At 44.6% G+C, this 21059-nt stretch overlaps 1 protein-coding gene across 2 annotated transcripts in view; it reads right to left on the minus strand.

Moving 5' to 3' along the window:
• The window catches only part of ATG2B (autophagy related 2B), a 1072129-nt gene that overhangs the window by 751658 nt on the left and 299412 nt on the right, over nucleotides 1-21059 (minus strand). The window lies entirely within an intron of this gene.

Raw genomic sequence — 21059 nt, forward strand, 5'->3', positions numbered from 1 at the left:
TCCAGTTTTGTGTGCTTGGATTAAAGGTATAGGGTTTAAAAGTATTTTTAGGTTTGATCGAAAATCCTACTCCGTAGAAAATCTGGAAACATTTTAAATCACATTTGATCTTTTAGCAGTGTTAATTATTTCACTCATTGGTGAGATGGCTGCCTCATAAGAATCTTTGCCAATATGTACTATAATATTTACCCACAGACGCGCAATGAGTAAAACCCTTTGGTACATCAGCCTCCTTTTCTAACAAGTCAGAATTGATAGCAGGTGAACCGCCCAACACCACAAACATTAATGATTTGAGTTCCAAGGTAAAGTGACAAGTACCTGTGAAAAGAGTGCTGTCACCATGCACATGGGATAGTGGAGGAAAGATAGTTTTCCACATACCAGCAACATGTGTAGCAGCAAGGTGCCCCATTGTTATATCAGATACCTTTGGCTAACCTTGGCTTATAACGCAACTACACTTTACTGCTGGAGTTTCTGAGCCATTGTTACAATGTTAACAGCAAAAAACCAAATTCCCAGAATACAATGTCATGTCTGTGATAAAGTCAAAACTGACTTAAAGTGATACAGTTTAAGTCGACCCAACTGGGTTTTCACACTCACCGTTCTTCATACCAACAGAAGCCCCGCCCACTCCAGGACCTACTAAATGTAGGCCACAGCAAGACTGGAAAGAGGGTGCGCCAAAGCACGCTAAATACAAGCCTGTCTGTGCCTGGACCACACTCATCGCCACGACCCCTGACCCTATCCACCCTGAAGATACACCATCGCTGAGCTCTACACCTTTGACGCCGCATCAAACACTGCCACCATGCCGACCCACACTCCATGGTAGGACCTTTCACCTGCACCCACTGCCACTTCACTTGCCACTGCACACACACCAGTCCACCGACCAGCCCTACCCCGAACACACCACAGACACTACCTTACCAAAAACACCAACTCGCATGCACCCTTCTCAAAACAAGCTCACTATGCAAGCATTGCACTGAATTATGGGACCTCAACATCTCCCTCGCACCCGGCAAAGTCTTCCTCATTGAGACCTGGCTACACCACACATTCGCCCCAGACATTGCCACAGAGATCCCGGCAGAAATAAAATCACTCACCAGGACCGCACCAACAAGCCGGGAGGAGGCACAACCATCATCCACAAAGAGATCAAACAGTGTGGCACCACCAACGACCACCCCACCACCCCCATGGAGCGTCTCAACTTCAGGCTCCACACGGTCAAGACAACCATCAGAGGCACCTTTGCATACCGACTCCCAGGCTCGCGCTCCACCTTCTGCAACACCATTGCATACTTTATTGAACCCCCTAGCCTTAGACTCCAAGGTCTACATCTTCCTCAACGACCTAAATTTCCACATCAATGACCTCAATGACAAAAGCACTTCACAACCCCTCAACAGTATGAGCAGCCTCAGATTGACCCAGATCGTCCATGACCCTACACACACCACAGGACACACGCTGGACCAATTTTCAACTCCAGCAACTGCATCAAATACAGCCAGCTCACAAAACTCACATTGACCGATCACTCCATCGGCCACATCAGCATCCCCAGCCCCTGCATCGCCACCTCCAAGATGATCAATGCCCCCAACAGGATGTGGAACAAAATCTCAGAGACCAGCTGGGCGAACACCCTCAACACCTCCGACTCTGCTACCGACCGAAAACCTCAAACAGGGACTGAAAAACTTCCGCGCCTGGATAACCAATTGCCCAGACAGCATCGTCCCCATCAAGAGCAACTTCCAGAGCAAATCCTCGGAAAAGGCCAGCTGGTACACCCTAGAACTCAGAACAGCTAAGCGAGACAGCAAACAGTTAGAGAGGAGATGGCACACCAACAGGAGCTGCATGACAACCTCTCCCACTTCTTCCATGACAAGATCACAACCCTATGCAGAAACTTTGAACCCCAACTCACACCTACGGACTTCCTCAACAGATACAACCACCACAGTAACTGACCTGAACCACACACTGACCACCTGGAACATCCTCTCATCCCAGGACACCACCTGCACCATGAAATTCATCCACTCGGAGCTCCCACAGATCCAAGCCCGCACCACGTCTTCAACCTCGGAAATCAAAAGATCAGCCAGGAACTCACCTCCTACTCAGCACCTCTATCATCACTGCAACATTTCCCAATGCCTGGAAACACGCCAAAGTCAGACCACTACTCAAAAAACCCTCTGCCGACCCCAGAGAACTCAAAACCAACCGGCCAATCTTCCTGCTTCCATTCCCAGCACAGGTACTGTCAAACCATGACACCCCTGGAGCAGAACAAGCTACTCAACGCCTCCCAATCCGGCTTCCGCAGCAATCACTTGAAAAAAGAGGGAGTCAGGTCTTGGGACATGTAGTCGGTTGGACCACAGGTTATAGTTACAAAAAACTATTTACCAACTACACACTTCTCTGGATCCTCTAATTTGAGGAAAAAACCCAGTGACACTCCTAGGTTAATTGGGTATATTTCATTCGTACACTTTTGTTTTATTATTTTAAGTTTTTTTTCATTATTTCATGTGTGAAAAGGACACTTGACGTTTTTTCTTCATTTACACATAAACACAATACATTTCTACAACAAAGATACACCATTTATATATACACAAATACTTTTTGATATATACACAAACATTTCGAGCAGCATATTAGGCTGCTCACACTTTCTTGAAAAGACAAAAGTCACGCTTTGGACTCAAGGTTTAAATAAACAACAAGAAAATGCAACAGAAGTTTTTTCAGATAAAATAAACCATAAAATAATTCTGTGGTCTATTAGGCAACTGATGTCTATTTCCTTTATGTGCTGACGCGTTTCAAACCCGATGTTTTCACTTGTCAGGTTCTCCTCAGGGCTCTGTCTTTTAAGTTTATCTAAAAGTGTATAAAGCAAAAAAAGTTTTGACTTATTTTGTCTACATCTTGTATGCTTCCCTCCATCTAGTACTAGTGTCACTGTTATTACCTGTTTTCCAGCTGTCGCCGGTCCGCATGTATTATTTTGCATTCGACTGGGTTTCTTTAGCTTTGAACCTATAATCAAGTGGGGACATATTGTCATTCTCCGTTTATCCCTGACAGTACGATAATGCACACACTCTTGCTGGACATACCTCAGATTGTCGGTTTGTTGTTTTTATAATCTTCACTTTATGTCCTGCTTTTAGTAGTAATATTTATCCTTGCCGGTTGTTCACAGCCTAGAATTAATAAAGCACTCATGTAATTCTCTCTTATACTAGTATCAAAGTTACATCGTTCGCTACTCTGGACGGCATACCTGGTATGTTTTGAATGTCCCTCGTACGCTGCAACCACTCTGCGTATTAAATCAGCAAACGGCTACTTTCATTCTGGGCCAACAATCGATTCCCCTGTGCACAGAGAATTGTTTTAGATCCTGGGCATTTCGATTAAGCAAAAGAAACAATCCCATTATTCCGCGTTACACCTACTTGATTTCGCAGCGATCTGGTGACTGCTTAGTCAATCTGTGGATGCGGCGGCCATCATTAGATGGGAGTTTTAAACCTAGACGCACGTGATTGAAACCCGCGCGTTCTGTGGTGGCCATCTTTTAGTAGGTTTTATTAGTTCAATCCCCGGGGGGCCCCTCACTCCGTGACTTATTGGATACTTTTCCCAGCCCTGTGCTGTGGGGTTCAGTTTGATTGTGCATGCAGGGACCCTCTCTCTACTGTTTGAAACACCTTGTGCTTGGTGTAAATGTAGTTAGGTATATATGTGCATTAGCTGTGTGAATGTGAATGTAACAATAAACAAAGACCGATAGGATTCTGTTTCCATCTATTCTCCAAATTAAAGAGCAGGGAGTCTCCTAACTGCAGGGTATCCTCCTTATACCATCTAAAAATGGACAGTATAAAGTCCTTTGGCTTCTCTGATGAAGAGTTCTCAAAAATGATTGGGGCAGAGGGAACATCTAATAATTTTGCTCCATCCAAAAAGATTGATGGTGAGTGGGATAAACTTTTTAATTTAAAAAAGAAATCTATAAGAACAGAAGCCCACGCTAAATATATGCTAGATTATCTAAAGGCAGGCACCATACCCATAGGCCTAAGGGTCAAAAATATCCCCAGACTATTTGTGGAATTACGCCACTTTCTGGAGAAATGGACTCTAATCTCCAACAGATGCAGCAGGGTTTATATGATGCTCATTATTGAGACCGCACGTGAGGTCTTGTCTATGCTAGCTAAAGAGATCCAAGAACTAGAAGAAAAATTAAAAAAGGATAATCCTTCTGACCTTGGGAAACAGATTCTTGGGGAAATAAACATCGAACTGGACTCTTTTTCTGACTATTTGTTAAAAAGAAAAGTTGAAAAGTTCAGAAAAGATGTTAGACTTTTTACGCAAGAAAAAGCAAATCTGTACCTGAATCCCCAATTTTATAACACCAACGGAAGGACCAATCAATATGGCAACCAGAGAGACACCAAGAGACGAGTACAAATGTTCTCTAATTCAACAGACTCTGAAAGCGAGAATGAAATGAACAATGACCCTAATTACAACTATGGGTTTCAACAATACCCTGAACAGTTCGATAGATCAAATGGACAGGATCATTTTTTAGCCAATCGCCGAGGCAACCACCGTCCGAGAAATCGGAGACCTCAATTCATACGAGGCCAGGGACCTCCACAGAGATACATTCAAACCCGACAAACACAGTACTGGAGGAGGTAAAAGAGATCCGGGTTTTTAATCTATCTGACCTTGACATCTCTGAAGAATCATTATCCTTACTTACCCATGGTCTATCGTACATCCCTTCCACCCAGGTCGATAGATTTGGGATATTCAGAGATTTACATGCTTTTTTCAGAAAGATACGTCTAAAAAAATTCTTTCTAAATAGACCTGATTGTGAGAACATTGATAACATGTCTGGATTAAAGCCTCCCTCCAACTTCACCCCCAGTCTTGAGACTGTGGGACCTGAAGTAGGGGTCTTTGAAAAGGCGGTTGTCCTTAAACTGAGGAAAGCACTTAAATTTACTCCTTCCCCCAAGCATAATCTTACTGTCAAGGAGACTATGGGCCTGAAAGCCTTAAGAAACAACTCTAATCTAACGATCAAGTCATGCGATAAAGGCGGAGGAATCGCGTTAATTGCAACCAGCAACTATATTGAAAAGATGGATAGCCTTCTATCCTCAGATGCCCACTATAAGCGGATCTTGAGATGCCCTGAGGAGAACCTGAAGCGACAAATCCTAGCAATTGTGACAGAAGCGGCAGATGAGGGGATAATCTGCACGAAAGAAGCAGAGTACCTAACCCCCACACACACAAGAATGCCCATTATTTATGGGCTCCCTAAAGTGCACAAAAGCCAAACCAACCCTCCCATGCGTCCAATTGTTTCAACTATTGGATCTGCTATGGAACCGCTGTCGAAATATATTGACAAGTTCTTGAAACCCCTAGTATGTAAATTGAAATCGTACATCAGGGATACGGGTGATTTTATTGGTAAAATGGGAAATTGTGTATTTGATCCAGACAAAGAATTTATGGTTACCATGGATGTGGAATCGTTATATTCAAACATTCCACAGGAAGGAGCCATCATGGTACTAGAAGAACTGCTAATTAAAAAAGATGTCTTACCCAATGCCCAGCTCCTTATTGAATTTTTGAAAATCGTGATGAACGAAAATTACTTTGAATTTAACCAACAGTTCTACCACCAGGTTAAGGGGGTAAGCATGGGGGCTTCGTGCGCACCGAGTATAGCTTGTCTATACATGGGCCAATTCGAAAATAAAAAAGTCTACAACGAAATGGCCCCGTTTTCGGAAAATGTGAGAGCCTGGTCGCGCTTCATAGATGACATCTTTTTCATCTGGAGTGGCGACCAGGACTCTCTGGATGATTTCATCAAATGGATCAATCTAGCAGATGACCATATCAAATTCACTGCCAAGGCGAGAAATACCCAAGTCGAGTTTCTGGCCGTATGGGTGAGACACAATGGGGAATGCCTATATGTGTCATTATACACTAAACCCACCGCCAAAAACACGCTCCTAGAGTATGGAAGCTATCACCCCCGGTGTCAACGGGATTCTATCCCTTTCGGCCAGTTCTTAAGACTAAGAAGGAACTGCTCCCGGATGAGTGACTTTTTAGAACAATCCGACCTTCTGAAAGTTAAACTCATGAAACGAGGGTACCCCCATTGTTTAATCAAGGAGTCCTTTAAGAGGGCCAGATATTTTAATCGTGAAAGCATGTTCCAGGCCCAACCAAAAAATGAACTAGACAGACTGGTCTATATCACCAATCACTCTACGGTGAATGACAAAATTCGCCAAGCCATAAATTCTCAGTGGCATATTTTGAATGGCAATGAAGGAGAGGAAATTCTAACTAAACCGATCTTTGCTTTTCGGCGCAACAAGAATTTGAGAAATCATCTTGTACAAGGTGCAGTTCGGAGCCAAGTTGGCCCAAAACAAACAGGCATATCTGGCCTACCACCGATAAAAGGAAACCACCGGTGTGGCAATTGCCACACATGCCCTAATGCCATTGTGGGCGAATCTCTTAGCATCGGAAATCGCCAGATAAAACTGAGCACCATGAGCAACTGCCGATCATCCAACATAATTTATGTGATCATCTGCCCCTGTGGACTGCCATATGTGGGCGAAACCAGTCGGGAATGTAGAATCAGAGTGGGTGAACACAAAGGAAACATCCGAAATGAATTGCGGGGTGCTCCCCTCGTTGCCCATTGGACTAAAATGAAACACACTGAACATGATATAAGATGGTCCATTTTAGAAAAGATCCGAGAAATCCTAGGCAAGAACACTACCTCCATTCGGAAAAAGAGGGTGGTCTTCTGGATCTTCTTATTGGATGCGGCGAACACAGGCCTGAATGAGGCATGCCCATGGGAAAATGCGATTTGCTAAAACCCTGTCTGTACCTTGAGACAACAGCACTATGTAAAATTAAAATTAAAATACGAAGCGGCACATTCCATCTCAGGTTTTTTGTAAAATCAGGAATCCGATCCGGACTTTCCAGTTTACCTGTGCCGCTCAGTTCTCGAGCACACCTGAAAGACATTTGGCGTGTGCCACACTCCTTAAAAAGACGGAAGCGGTGGGCTGAGCTGTCGTCCACCGGCTGCCGGATGTGAAGCGAAGAGGAATCTCCACGAGCACCGCCCTTGTAAGTACTATGCGCTGAAACTCTCTTCAGCTAAGCGCTAGAAGTCTAGTCGAAGCCCTCGCTGAAGGTGTTTCATCTATTTTCATAACCTATCGAGCAACTCCAACCCTAGAGTTTATTAAGTCGCTGTTTTTTCTGAATAATCTCTCTGCACATATACGCGTGTTTCCGTGCAGCTTAAACTGAAATAATTATTTGCGCCCTCTTCCCAGCAGACCCTGACGGCACCCTTCGGTGAAACCACCGCTAGAGCTGATTTTTTTAGCTGAACGCGGATGCGTAGTGTGAGCTGCTAACCGCCTGAGTCTCTCAGTGTGTAAAAGCCGGAAAGCTGTTTAAATGTCTAAACCGCAAACGCGACCAAGTAGGTAACCTCTGACCTCCAGTCGCCTACGCTTTTCATCACAGCACTGGAAAGGAGGTGCCTCTAATTGATTTTCTCCCTTTTTCAGGCAGACTTCGATTCTCTGCCCGAACCTGTCTCCACGACCCGTTATTCGCACATCAGAACTAATATTCAGGTAAGAAGTGATGTGTATAAATCTAAGAGAATAGCGGCTCAATAAGTGGTAGATAGGTCTTTGAAATATTATAATTATTATGTAGGACATCAGGAAGGCGCCAAAAGCTTGCCTCTAATCGGAAAAGACTTGCCATCATTCCCCAGCAGGACGCTATAAGCGGATGTGGACTTGAATGCAAGGTAACGCCCGTAATAAATGTGATTTGTTATGGGGTTTTGGAAACATGCTTTAAGAACTAGCGTCCTAAAAACTAGGCCTCTGTGATGGATCATTTAAGTGTATATATATATATATATATATACACAAAAAACAGATGAATGGAGTAATGCTCATTGAATAAAAGTATAGAGACAAGAGAATGAGTGTGTGTGTGAGGGTCCACTGCATGGGTCTTGAAGATACCTTGAATATTGACTGTTAATTGTTTGATTTTAAACCCTATCCAATGTGTCACCCATTTTTCGAGCTCACCAATGCCCCCAACGTATGATGTAATCACTGTGATGAAGTACTATGTGACCAGCACCATTATATATTGGTATACTGGAAAATTGTTTAAAAGAAAAATATGAGGATAACCAATGAGTGTCTCTCGTACATGTGAGTCCTTCACTGTGATTAGGTACTATGTGCAATGTGAAAAGGGGCATCAAATATAATATCACCAGGGAGAAAACGACAAGTATAAAGCACACAATAAATTAAAAAGTACAACATTTTTTGTTTATTAAGTATATATACTCAAGATAAAAACATTAAAATTCTAACACATAATAAAATGCAACACATAACCTATTCTAAGCAATCAATGCAATACAAAAAATGACACCATTAATTATTAATTCATAGAACAGTGGCGGACAATTATTGTCCTCTTCGACGCGCGTTTCGGCGTTTTCACAAGAACGCCTTCTTCAGGAGCCACACATACAATCTGAAAAACATACACAGCAAATTAAAAGTCATACTTAGGAGAGTTGTACTCGCCTGTCATAGATACCTCAATACAAGTACATGTGAACGTATATCAAAAGAACTGCTTTACATATCGAAAACTCCCTACTCGGGTAGCTTGACTATAAAGCTACACAAGGTACAAACTATAAGATGTTATAGTTGAGGGCCTTATAAGATAGATGGACCCTTAACCCAGTGGTATCTATGACTCGGGGAGCTTAATAAACTAGAGTTATATAATTTGAGTCCACAAACCTAAGAGCTAAAAATTTTCTATTTTTGTTTAGTATTTCGACCTGACGGTTGGGTACAATTATAAGAATCCGAGCCCTCTCATCCACTTCCACTGAGGACAGATCTCCCTTATATGTTCCATTTATCGGTTGGAATTATACAGATTATCCAGATACTTGGTAAGGAAAGTGTATATGTACTTTACAATTTAGCTAGATTATTAGACTATTTAGCTAGATTATTCAATCAATGTAAACATCCAGAAGTAGCCAGTTCATTGATTAACCACACCATAAAGTTGAACTATTGACAAATCGTTTAATCCTATAATGCATGTGTGTTTTCTCCCATTTTTACACGTAATGTTCAGGGAGACCTGTGTCTACATTCAGGAGATGCATATTATAAGTTCACTCTCTCATTTGGATTAGTTACAAGAACGAAGAGAACTAGGTTAGAAAATTGACCTATAGTATTGCCTGTTCAGTTAGGAGAATATACCCGTATATATGAAGAAAAATTTCCCTATCTGCCACCCTTGGTAATATGACTCTAGTTTATTAAGCTCCCCGAGTCATAGATACCACTGGGTTAAGGGTCCATCTATCTTATAAGGCCCTCTTGCACAGAAACTACAACACTGCTCAAATATAACATCTTATAGTTTGTACCTTGTGTAGCTTTATAGTCAAGCTACCCGAGTAGGGAGTTTTCGATATGTAAAGCAGTTCTTTTGATATACGTTCACATATACTTGTATTGAGGTATCTATGACAGGCGAGTACAACTCTCCTAAGTATGACTTTTAATTTGCTGTGTATGTTTTTCAGATTGTATGTGTGGCTCCAGAAGAAGGCGTTCTTGTGAAAACGCCGAAACGCGCGTCGAAGAGGACTATAATTGTCCGCCACTGTTGTATGAATTAATAATTAATGGTGTCATTTTTTGTATTGCATTGATTGCTTAGAATAGGTTATGTGTTGCATTTTATTATGTGTTAGAATTTTAATGTTTTTATCTTGAGTATATATACTTAATAAACAAAAAATTTTGTACTTTTTAATTTATTGTGTGCTTTATACTTGTCGTTTTCTCCCTGGTGATATTATATTTGATGCCCCTTTTCACATTGTCCATTTTTCCCTGTCAAACATATTCTGTTGCTCAAACAGGGGGTCCTTGTTATTTACGCCAATTAGGTACTATGTGACCAGCACTATCATGTATAGGTCTATAGTGAAATTGTTTATTTTAAAAAAAAAGAAAAATATAAGGATAACTAATGAATATCTCTTTAAAATGTCTTTTTGAATGGGGGCTAAACACTATACTAAAAGATGTGTTCTTTCTACAGAGTGCCTGGATATCAGAAGTATTTACCCTACTGTCAAGTACAACCCCTCCTTCCTTTCCCCTGCCCTGACGAAGGTGCGGCCTATCTTCTGGCCTGGCACCGAAACGCGCGTCGGCGTTGAAACAACCTGCCCTGAACCTATAATCACCTATCCCCGGCCTATGGCTGAGAGGAATGTTCAGGATGTTCTCAGAGCAATTTGTCTTAAATCTTATCTGAGTTGAATGCATGAATGAATCTTGTATGAGTATGACTGTTTGTGATGTATGAATATGTTGAAGTTTGAATGCTGGAAGGTTGATAGGGTGTATATATTTTTTTACCTTACAATTGTGAAATGTTCTAATAAATTATTATGTATATATGTGCTTTAAAAATATGAAGAAAATAACAATAAAAATGATACATTTTCTATAAATCTGCTTCTGTCTAAATCTAATCTGGCCCTGACCACTTGGTGAGCGCTGAAATGAGTGATTACTGAAAAAAACTGGACTCTATAAGAGCCGATCCTTGATTAAATACGGGGCAGATCTATCCTTTCCTTTATGTTTATTAGTTCAAGTGTATTATCATTATCAGTGTGCGAAGTCTTAGTGTCATAGCAAGAGAAGCCTTCATGCGAAGATGATTTACAGGTCTAGATTCATTACAAAAAGAAGGCAATTACATTTATAAAACACACCAAGTTTCGGTCAGTCGCTTTCTGACTGACGCAACCATATTTGAGGGTGTGTCTGAGTGTTAGTGTTTTTTCTCTGGTTTGATGTGTGTAATTCTGATTATTATAACCTTGATACTTCAGACAATGAATTTAAACCAGTAAGTGCACTATTGAATTTTAGTATCAAGCACGCCTCTTTCTGTAACAGGATTTTATCCGGGTCCGTTATTCTTGATTGTTGCAAAACAAACAAGATTGACCACTTAAAATCATTTTCGGTGTGATTGTTTTCTATGAAATGTTCGACCATGGGGGCGGTTAAAACTTTATTCTGTAACCGTGATTTATGTTGGGTTATGCATATTTTGGCTTGCTGGGTTGTCTTGCCAATATAAATTTTTGAACATGGACAAACAATCACATACACGACATTGCGTGTTTTGCAATTGGAAAAACACAGATGTTTCCACCTCACACTTCCATGTTGGAATTCCTTCCCTTCCATTGTGTTACCACATGCCGCACAGGAACCACATTTAAGATGTCCCTCAATGGGTCTCATTCCCCACTGGGACAATAAGTTGCTTTTAGGTTTGGGTAAAGCAATGTCTGCCCGCACTATTTGTTGCCCAATGCTTTTGTTTTTCCGGTATGCAGAGAGCGGACGTGGAAAAGAGTAATCCAGATTTTCTAATAGGTGCCAGTTTTTTAGGACCACCTGTCTCAATTTATTAGTATCAGGCCCGAATGTAGTTACACAGACTAATCTGTCTAATTCAGGTTTTGTTCTAGTCTGCAAAATGCAATCTCGAGGCGTGCAACGCGCCCTCTTAAATGAATGCTTTAACAGTTTGTGGGGAGACCCTCTGTCTTTTAATTCCTTGCAGAATGTGTCAGCATGCTTTTCATAATCAGACATCTCCGTACAATTTCTTCTAATACGGAGAAATTGGCCATATGGTAAGTTGGCCTTCAGATTTCTTGGGTGGGCACTTTGAAGATGTAACATTGTGTTTTTGTCAGTCTTTTTTCTATAGAGGGAAGATATTAACGGTCCTTCTGTACAGGTGATTTCCTCATCTAGGAACGTCATTTTTGTGTCACTATATTCCATGGAAAATTTTATATCTTGATATTTGGCATTAAGCCATGCATGGAACTCCAACTCGGTGTGGCTCCCCTGCCACAGGAGCCACACGTCATCGATATAGCGTAACCATTGCTTGATGTGTCCACTATATGGGTTGTTATTATCAATGAACCTTCTTTCATATTCCGCCATGTACAGTTTAGCCATCTCTGGGGCATATGGGCATCCCATAGCAGTACCTTTCGTCTGCATAAAAATTGCTCATTAAAGCGGAAATAATTCTTCCTCAAGGCTATTTCTGCTAGTTTTAAAATAAAACTAGTGGGAACTCGGTGTGGTCTTTCATGAGCTTCCAGATATAGTTCAATTACCTCCAGTGCCTTATCCTGGGGGATCTGGGTATAAAGGAACGTGACATTCATTGTCACTGTAAATCATCTTCGCATGAAGGCTTCTCTTGCTATGACACTAAGAATTCGCACACTGATAATGATAATACACTTGAACTAATAAAACCTACTATAAGATGGCCACCACAGAACGCGCAGGTTTCAATCACGCGCGTCTAGGTTTAAAACTCCCATCTAATGATGGCCGCCGCATCCACAGATTGACTAAGCAGTCACCGGATCGCCGCGAAATCAAGTAGGTGTAACGCGGAATAATGAGATTGTTTCTTTTGCTTAATCGAAATGCCCAGGATCTAAAACAATTCTCTGTGCACAGGGGAATCGATTGTTGGCCCAGAATGAAAGTAGCCGTTTGCTGATTTAATAAGCAGAGTGGTTGCAGCGTACGAGGGACATTCAAAACATACCAGGTATGCCGTCCAGAGTAGCGAACGCTGTAACTTTGATACTAGTATAATAGAGAATTACATGAGTGCTTTATTAATTCCAGGCTGTGAACAACCGGCAAGGATAAATATTACTACTAAAAGCAGGACATAAAGTGAAGATTATAAAAACAACAAACCGACAATCTGAGGTATGTCCAGCAAGAGTGTGTGCATTATCGTACTGTCAGGGATAAACGGAGAATGACAATATGTCCCAACTTGATTATAGGTTCAAAGCTAAAGAAACCCAGTCGAATGCAAAATAATACTTGCCGACCGGCGACAGCTGGAAAACAGGTAATAACAGTGACACTAGTACTAGATGGAGGGAAGCATACAAGATGTAGACAAAATAAGTCAAAACTTTTTTTTGTTTTATACACTTTTAGATAAACTTAAAAGACAGAGCCCTGAGGATAACCTGACAAGTGAAAACATCGGGTTTGAAACGCGTCGGCACATAAAGGAAATAGACATCAGTTGCCTAATAGACCACAGAATTATTTTATGGTTTATTTTATATAAAAAAACTTCTGTTGCATTTACTTGTTGTTTATTTAAACCTTGAGTCCAAAGCGTGACTTTTGTCTTTCCAAGAAAGTGTGAGCAGCCTAATATGCTGCTCGAAATGTTTGTGTATATATCAAAAAGTAATTGTGTATATATAAATGGTGTATCTTTGTTGTAGAAATGTATTGTGTTTATGTGTAAATGAAGAAAAAACGTCAAGTGTCCTTTTCACACATGAAATAATGGAAAAAAACTTAAAATAATAAAACAAAAGGGTACGAATGAAATATACCCAATTAACCTAGGAGTATCACTGGGTTTTTTCCTCAAATTAGAGGATCCAGAGAAGTGTGTAGTTGGTAAATAGTTTTTTATAATCCGCAGCAATCACAGCACCGACACCACCCTGATTGCAGCCAATGATGACATCCAAACCCTACTTGATCGAGGAGAAACAGCAGGTTTGATCCTCCTCAACCTCTCTTCGACACCATATCCCACGACAAACTGATCGAAAAACACCACCATATAGGCATCCAAGGGGGCACGATCAGATGGATCACCTCCTTCCTCACCGTTAGAACCCAGAGGATCCTCCTCCCACCTTTCACCTAGTAACCAAAGGAGATCACTTACGGTGTCCCCAGTGCTCATCCCTTAGCCCCACTCTCTTCAATGCATATATGACCCCTCTGGCCAATATTGTCAGATGCCACAGTCTCAACATAATATCCTAAGCAGAGGACACTCAAGTCATCCTCTCACACACAGAAGACCCCACCACCACCAGAACCAATTTCCACAAACGCCGCCGACTGGATGAAGAACAACTGCCTGTAGCTGAACACAGACAAGTCAGAAGTATTGATCTTAGGCAACAGCAGCAACACATGGAACAACTCCTGGTGACCAGCAGACCCAGGACCCACACCTACTCCCTCCAACCATGCAAGAAACCTCGGAGTCATCATTGACAACAAGCTCACCATGAAATCACATATCAACACCGTCTCTTCTGCCTGCTTCCTCACTCTGCACATTCTACGTGGGATCTTCAAGTGACTACCCCTACCCATGAGAGAAGCCCTCATCACCAGCCGACTGGACTAAAGCAATGCCCTCAACATAGGAATTACCGCACAACTTCTACAGAGACTTCAGACCCTACACAATGCCACAGCCAGACTGAACCTTGGCCATCCCAGACGAAGCCACATCACACACCACCTCAGGAAACCCCTACTGGCTCCCGTACAGAAGGCATGCCAATTCAAACTGCTGACCCACGCACACAAGGCTCTACACAACCAAGGACCTGACTACATTAACCACAGGCTGAAGGGGGCGTGGCTGACTGCCGAGCATGGCGACCACCATTTAACTGAGCTCCGTGCTCTAACATCCTGACATTCCACCCTCACACAACGCATGGTGGGACTCCTGGTGAGGTGCCCTGGAACAGCTGGACAACGCGGATGATCGGACCTGCGTCCCGGCCCGCTACCGCCCGTATCTAGCAACCTCCGGGGCCTGTGAGCCTGTGAGCCAGCGGGGAAAATGCAAGGAGCCCAGAATCAAGGGCACGCAGTGCCGCCCTACAGCTGGTGCGGGCTGCGGATCTGCCAAGAGAACGGGCCGGAGGACATTGCCGACAGCTCGCGATGAGAAATACCCGATTGCTGCGCACTCTGAGGAATGGGGCGCGGCGGCGAGCGCACCCACGTAGTGGAGGTGGGCCTCGGGGCAGCAACTACGCGAGGCCCGGTGATGAGCTGTGGCTTGTGGTTGGTGTCGTGAAACAGACCTTGTGCTGTGACCGGACCCGTTCATAGGACAGTGTGCAATGCTGAGAGAGGCGCACAACAGTACACTGACGGTAAGCGCAACCCTGGGGCCGTATTTCAGGTGGGAGAGGCCAGTGTGATTGCTGCAATATTGTGCTGGTGGAGGGCCTCTAAATAGAGAACCAGGCTATGAGGAGAGTTGGCTGACCCTGCAGTGGCGGTGAGGAGGGGGGGCGAGGCACTGAATACACCCTGGATACTTGCACTGGAGTACTGGGCACCCCAACCTTGTGTGGTGACCGGACCCAATCATAGGATAGTGCGCAGCATCGGGAGAGGCGCATGAAGGAACACTGACGGCGAGTGCAGCCCTGTGGCCGTATATCCGACAGGAAAGGTCATTGTGATTGCTTGCACTAGAGTGCTGGGCGCCCCCAAGAAATGAACTGTGGTGGGTGCGAGATACCTAGGCGGCTGACTGGTCCCACGGTGCCCATTTGTGCGGAGGGCTACAGCCTGTGACAGTGTGAACGCTGCCTGCTTGTCTTATCTGTGCGGCTGTGGTCGACAGTGCGTTTCCTCGGTGAGATCGCAGCTGGTGGCCTGTTGCTGGGGTGGCCCCCCTCCACCCCCCAGGGGCGCGACGAAGAGGCACATTACTCTGCTGACAGGGTTGAGACAACGGTGATGGGCCGTGTTAAAGAAAACAACAGGACACTGGACCCAGTGTGGACCACGGGCTGGAACGTACAGACACTAGCGAAGCGTCCCAGTCTCCCAGTTGCATACCACCCACTGCGGAGGCGGTGCCCATGGACAAACTGGATCTTATCCTTCAGGAGGTAAGGGACTCCAGGAACGCCATCGAACAGCAAATTGGTGCCCTGACGACTGGTTTCACATTGCTCAAACCGGACCATGCCAAATTAGCTGATAAAGTGAAGGATCATACTATGACACTGTCGGAACTGTCTCCACGGCAGGCCCAGAACACATCTCTTATACAGCAGCTCCTGAAACAAGTAAATACCTTGATGGACCGAGTCTAAGACGCGGAAGGAAGGACAAGACGGAATAACGTACGTGTAATTGGCCTGCCAGAACGTTGCGATGGGACAGATTCAGCCCGCTACATTGAGCAATGGTTCCGCAATCATGTCACGTCGGAGGGCCTCTCCGCCCAATACTGCGTGGAGCGAACACATAGGATACCTACAGGTCAACCAAGAATGGGAGCCCCTCAGTGGCCTCTTATCGTTCGCCTACTAAATTATAGGGACCGTGATATGCTAATGCAAACAGAGAACTGAAGCAGATAAATTTTGAGAATAGCAGAATATCGCTCTATCCGGACTACACGCTTATGGTACAGAGGCAACGCTCCTCCTTCATGGCAGTTAAAAGGAAACAGAGATCTCAACCTAAAATATGCGTTTCTCTTTTGGCCCGCCTGAAAATTATCTATGAACGCAAAACGCACTTTTTCGAGAGCCCGGAAGACGCTGAAGAATGGTTGGAGGTGACGGACCCTACAGTGGCGGGAGACGGCGCCTCTCAGGGCATGCAGCATAGCTCCAGCCGAACTGACCTCCCCGGTACAAGTCGGAATAGAGGGATCCGTCGGAACTCTAGACGTAACAACCCGACGTCACAGCAACAACAGGACAAGAAACAGGCACTTCTAGCAGCTGTTGCGTTTGGAGAGACTGCATTAATCAGCGGATGAACTGCACAGGTCAGACTCTGAGGGAAGTGTAGCCCTGTTTCCCACTGTGACCCCGCAGACGGCGGATGGATGGTTTGGCTGACAGCCGTGAGGACACTCGAATATAGTGACTTGCTTCTACCTATGGCACAATATCCTTTTTATTGAATTATACTGCGGCAACATGTGCATACATGTTTATTTGAGCCCAGGCTCTGGCTTGGACTAGGCCTCACAAAGCACCTGTGTGCGGCGTTAGCGATGTCCCCCGAACTGCAAATGCTGTAGTTGTACAGGGAATAGTTTTGTTTGCCATGTTTGGCTGCATGGTCCGGTATAGTTTTTCGACCGGACCGAGTATTGTTTTTTTTGGGGAGAGGTGCAGTCCTATTTACTGGTTTATTATGACGTGGCCCACTACTCACACATATAAGACACGACCAGACCACAGGATCTCTCTACGACTCAAATGCATACACTCGGCCAATATAATATAATCACATGGAATGTGAGAGGTATGAGTTTGATACAGAAATGCCATAGAATACATGCCCAATTGCAAAGGCGTAAAGCACACATAGTATATTTGCAAGAAACTCATCTGTTAGAGCAGGAGACAGTGAGTCTCCGCAAAAAAGAGAGGGGGGAGGTTTTCTCTACTAATTACTCTCGGTATGCCAGTGGGTAAACAGTATGGATCAGACATGGTGTGCCCTTTACAGCCCTGGAACAGCGAGTGGACAAACAGGGACGATATGTCCTCCTGAGGAGGTCCCTGGATGGTCAACAAGTTGTATTGGGCAGCACATATGCACCAAATACAGAGCAGGAGTGCTTCCTAACCACCTTGAACCTAGCACTGACTGGATGGGAGATGCACCCCTGGATTATCGGCAGGGATTGTAACAATCATGGATGTTGCTCTAGACAGATCCCACCCCCTTTTGAATGGCGCAGGCATAATTAGGCAGGCGAGGCCACTCTGTAACTGGGCGGAGGGCTGGGCATTGTGCGATGTGTGGAGACTGCGCCACCCAACACATAGAGAATATTCGTTTTACTCCCCGGTCCATATGCTACACACTAGGATAGATAGAATCTATTGCTCAAATACGATTGCTATGCAGGTCACATATGCTACGTATTTAGCAAAAACCTTCTCGGATCATAACCCATTAGAGATAACGGTCACGTGGGGTAGGATACCCACTCCGATTCCTACATGGAGGCTCAGACCACAGTTGCTGGAAGACGTAGTATTCCGTACTGCTATAGCTGACACTATCACACAGTATTTTGCCGAAAATAGTAACACAGCTTCTAATGGCTTAATTGAATGGGACGCTTTTAAGGCGTCATATGCGGGAGGGCCATAAGCACGACAGTGGGAGCTAGGCAGGATGTCCACAAGGCCCTTACGGAAATAGAACGACAGATGGACGGGTTTGAACAGGAGGCCGCACATGATAGGGAGAAACAGGCGCCACTCTAGGTAGCCCGCATTAAACACGCGGAATTGTTAGAATCCCTACGTGTCATAGACGACCAACACTACACGCAGAGATGCCTCTCCGAGGCAGACAAATCAGGGACACTACTAGCCAAATTGCTGCGTGATGATCCCCCGACTGTTGTGATCAACGAAATTACTACCATGACAGGTGACAGGGCGCATACCCAAAATGACATTAATGCGGCCGTCTGCCAACACTACGCTGCTTTGTATAGCAGACCTACAGAGAGTGGGGACACAGGAATCGACGACTTTCTCCATGCACTAGCATTCCCACAACCGACCGCAACAGTCCTGAAAGACCGGTCAGGCCCCATTACAAACTCAGAAATTAAGACGGCTATTAAAGGATTTCCCCGTAATAAATCCCTTGGACTAGACGGGTTACCTGCAGAACTTTATGACATATACATGGACATATACAGGCGTTTGATAGGCTCAATTGGGAGTAAATGTTAAAGGCACTAGCAGGATTTGGGCTGCCGGATGATTTTCTTATGTGGATCCAGCTCTAATATGCTGCCCCTACTGCCAGGGTTCTCACTGGGGAACAAAAGGGGGTGGTAATGGACGAAGCATCTGAACCAATCAAACACTCACACCCAGTCAACAGATCTGGGTTTAATCCATCACCGTTCTTTAGCCCACTCTGCCACGCCAGTTCAGACATGGCCATCTGCAAATCAGCCTGACCCTGTGCCTCATGGGGACAGTCCAGCCCGAACTGCCAAACCATGCCTTCCCTGGACCGGAAACAAGCTTCCGAGGACCAGTTTCTGGCATTTCAGCCGTCTTCAGCCCGGCTTGCTTGAATTCAGTGGCAAAGTGAGCAAGGGACTCACGCCCGAGCATACCCTGCCAAATTATGGCGAACAAAGCGGTACAAAAGGGGGTGGTGATGGACGAAGCATCTGAACCAATCAAACACTCACACCCAGTCAACAGATCTGGGTTTAATCCATCACCGTTCTCACTGGGGGATATATATGAGCTATTCTATATTCAGGGGGACGGGACAAGGATGCTCACTCTCACTGCTTCTGTTTATATTGGCACTGGAACCCTTGGCACTGAAACTGAGCACAGATGCCCAAGCGGTGGGCAGCCCGATCGGGCCCAACACACATCTCTTCTCTGCCTATGCAGACAACATTATTCTGTATATTAAGGACCTTGCTTCGGATTAAGCCCCACTACCCGGGATATCTGCTGCATTTGAACGCATATCAGGCCTGGCCATTAACTCATCGAAGTCGCATGCCTTTTTCTTTCAGGAGCAGGCCATGCCCACGAATATCTTATTCGGGCCTACAACTATACAGGTGGCCCCAAAAAGTTTAAGTATTTGGGTATCCAAGTATATCGGACACCCACCGATATGTTAGACGGTAACCTACACCAGGCAATTAGAGCCCTGAGTATTGCCTTCTGGACCACATTACCGCTATCAGTAATGGGAAGGGTGGCCATTGCCAAAATGGTGGTCCTCCCGCGCCTACTCTACTATTTTACAAACCTCCCAGTGTTGCTCCCACAGTCCACTTTTAAATCACTAAACACCATGCTCATTGACCTTATTTGGGGGCCTGGCAGGATTAGAAGCCTAAAAAAAACTACAGATCGGTACCGACAAAGGAGGGTTGGGAGTACCAGACCTCAGAGAATACAACTATGCTTGCCAATTGCAGTGGTTGTCCTTTTGGACGGCCGCGCGTAATTTACAGGAAATAGGTTACACCGAGCGTGATATTGCAAGAGGAGTTTTGCATATACTATTGTTGCCATGCTGCAAACTCCCCCGGCATCTTTCCCCTCTGTTAGACACGGCGTTGCAGTGCTGGAAGGCGGCACTCCAATATACAGGCCCTCACCCTGCTTATGCTGGCAACATCCCACTATTGGGCATACCGTTGGCAACTGGTCGTATAACGACGCACACTCTCGCTCCCTGGCTTTAGGCAGGGGTTAACAAGATAGCGGACTTGTTCCATAAACGACAGCTAATGGATCACGGTAACTTTTTTTGAGAGACAGGGGCGCCGGGTCACTTGTATATATTACATGCAGCGCTAGTACAATATGTAAAGGCACACTGGGCTACACATCGACAAGAACCCTCTACGCATGCACTGGTAAAGGCACTTTATTATATGGAACTGGGCAGACACTTAACGAAAGGGCTATACGTCGGGATCCATGGCCATGCGGGAATAGCCCTTACTACTCTACGCAACGCATGGTCGGATGACATAGGGGGAGCTCTGGAAGAGAAGGAGTGGGTGAGAATTCTGGAAACCCCAGGAAAATACAGAGGAACACAAAATTCAGATATGTTCAAACTATGATATTACATAGGGCATATCTCACCCCTCATAGATTGGACAGAATGTTCCTGCAAACACAATACTGCTGCCCTAGATATCACTGGGAGGGAGCAGAGTTAGTCCATATGGTGTAGACTTGCCCGCGCATACGAGAATTTTGGGACTTGGTCAGGCAATATACACAGACAGCAACACAAAGGGACATACCTGATACCCTAGAAGCATGTATCCTGGGCCTCCACAAGTCCTCCACTAAACACAAGGTGCAATATAGGCTTGTGAACTGA

Source organism: Lissotriton vulgaris, chromosome 9 (assembly GCF_964263255.1).
Source record: "Lissotriton vulgaris chromosome 9, aLisVul1.2, whole genome shotgun sequence".
In the NCBI taxonomy this organism is placed as follows: domain Eukaryota; kingdom Metazoa; phylum Chordata; class Amphibia; order Caudata; family Salamandridae; genus Lissotriton; species Lissotriton vulgaris.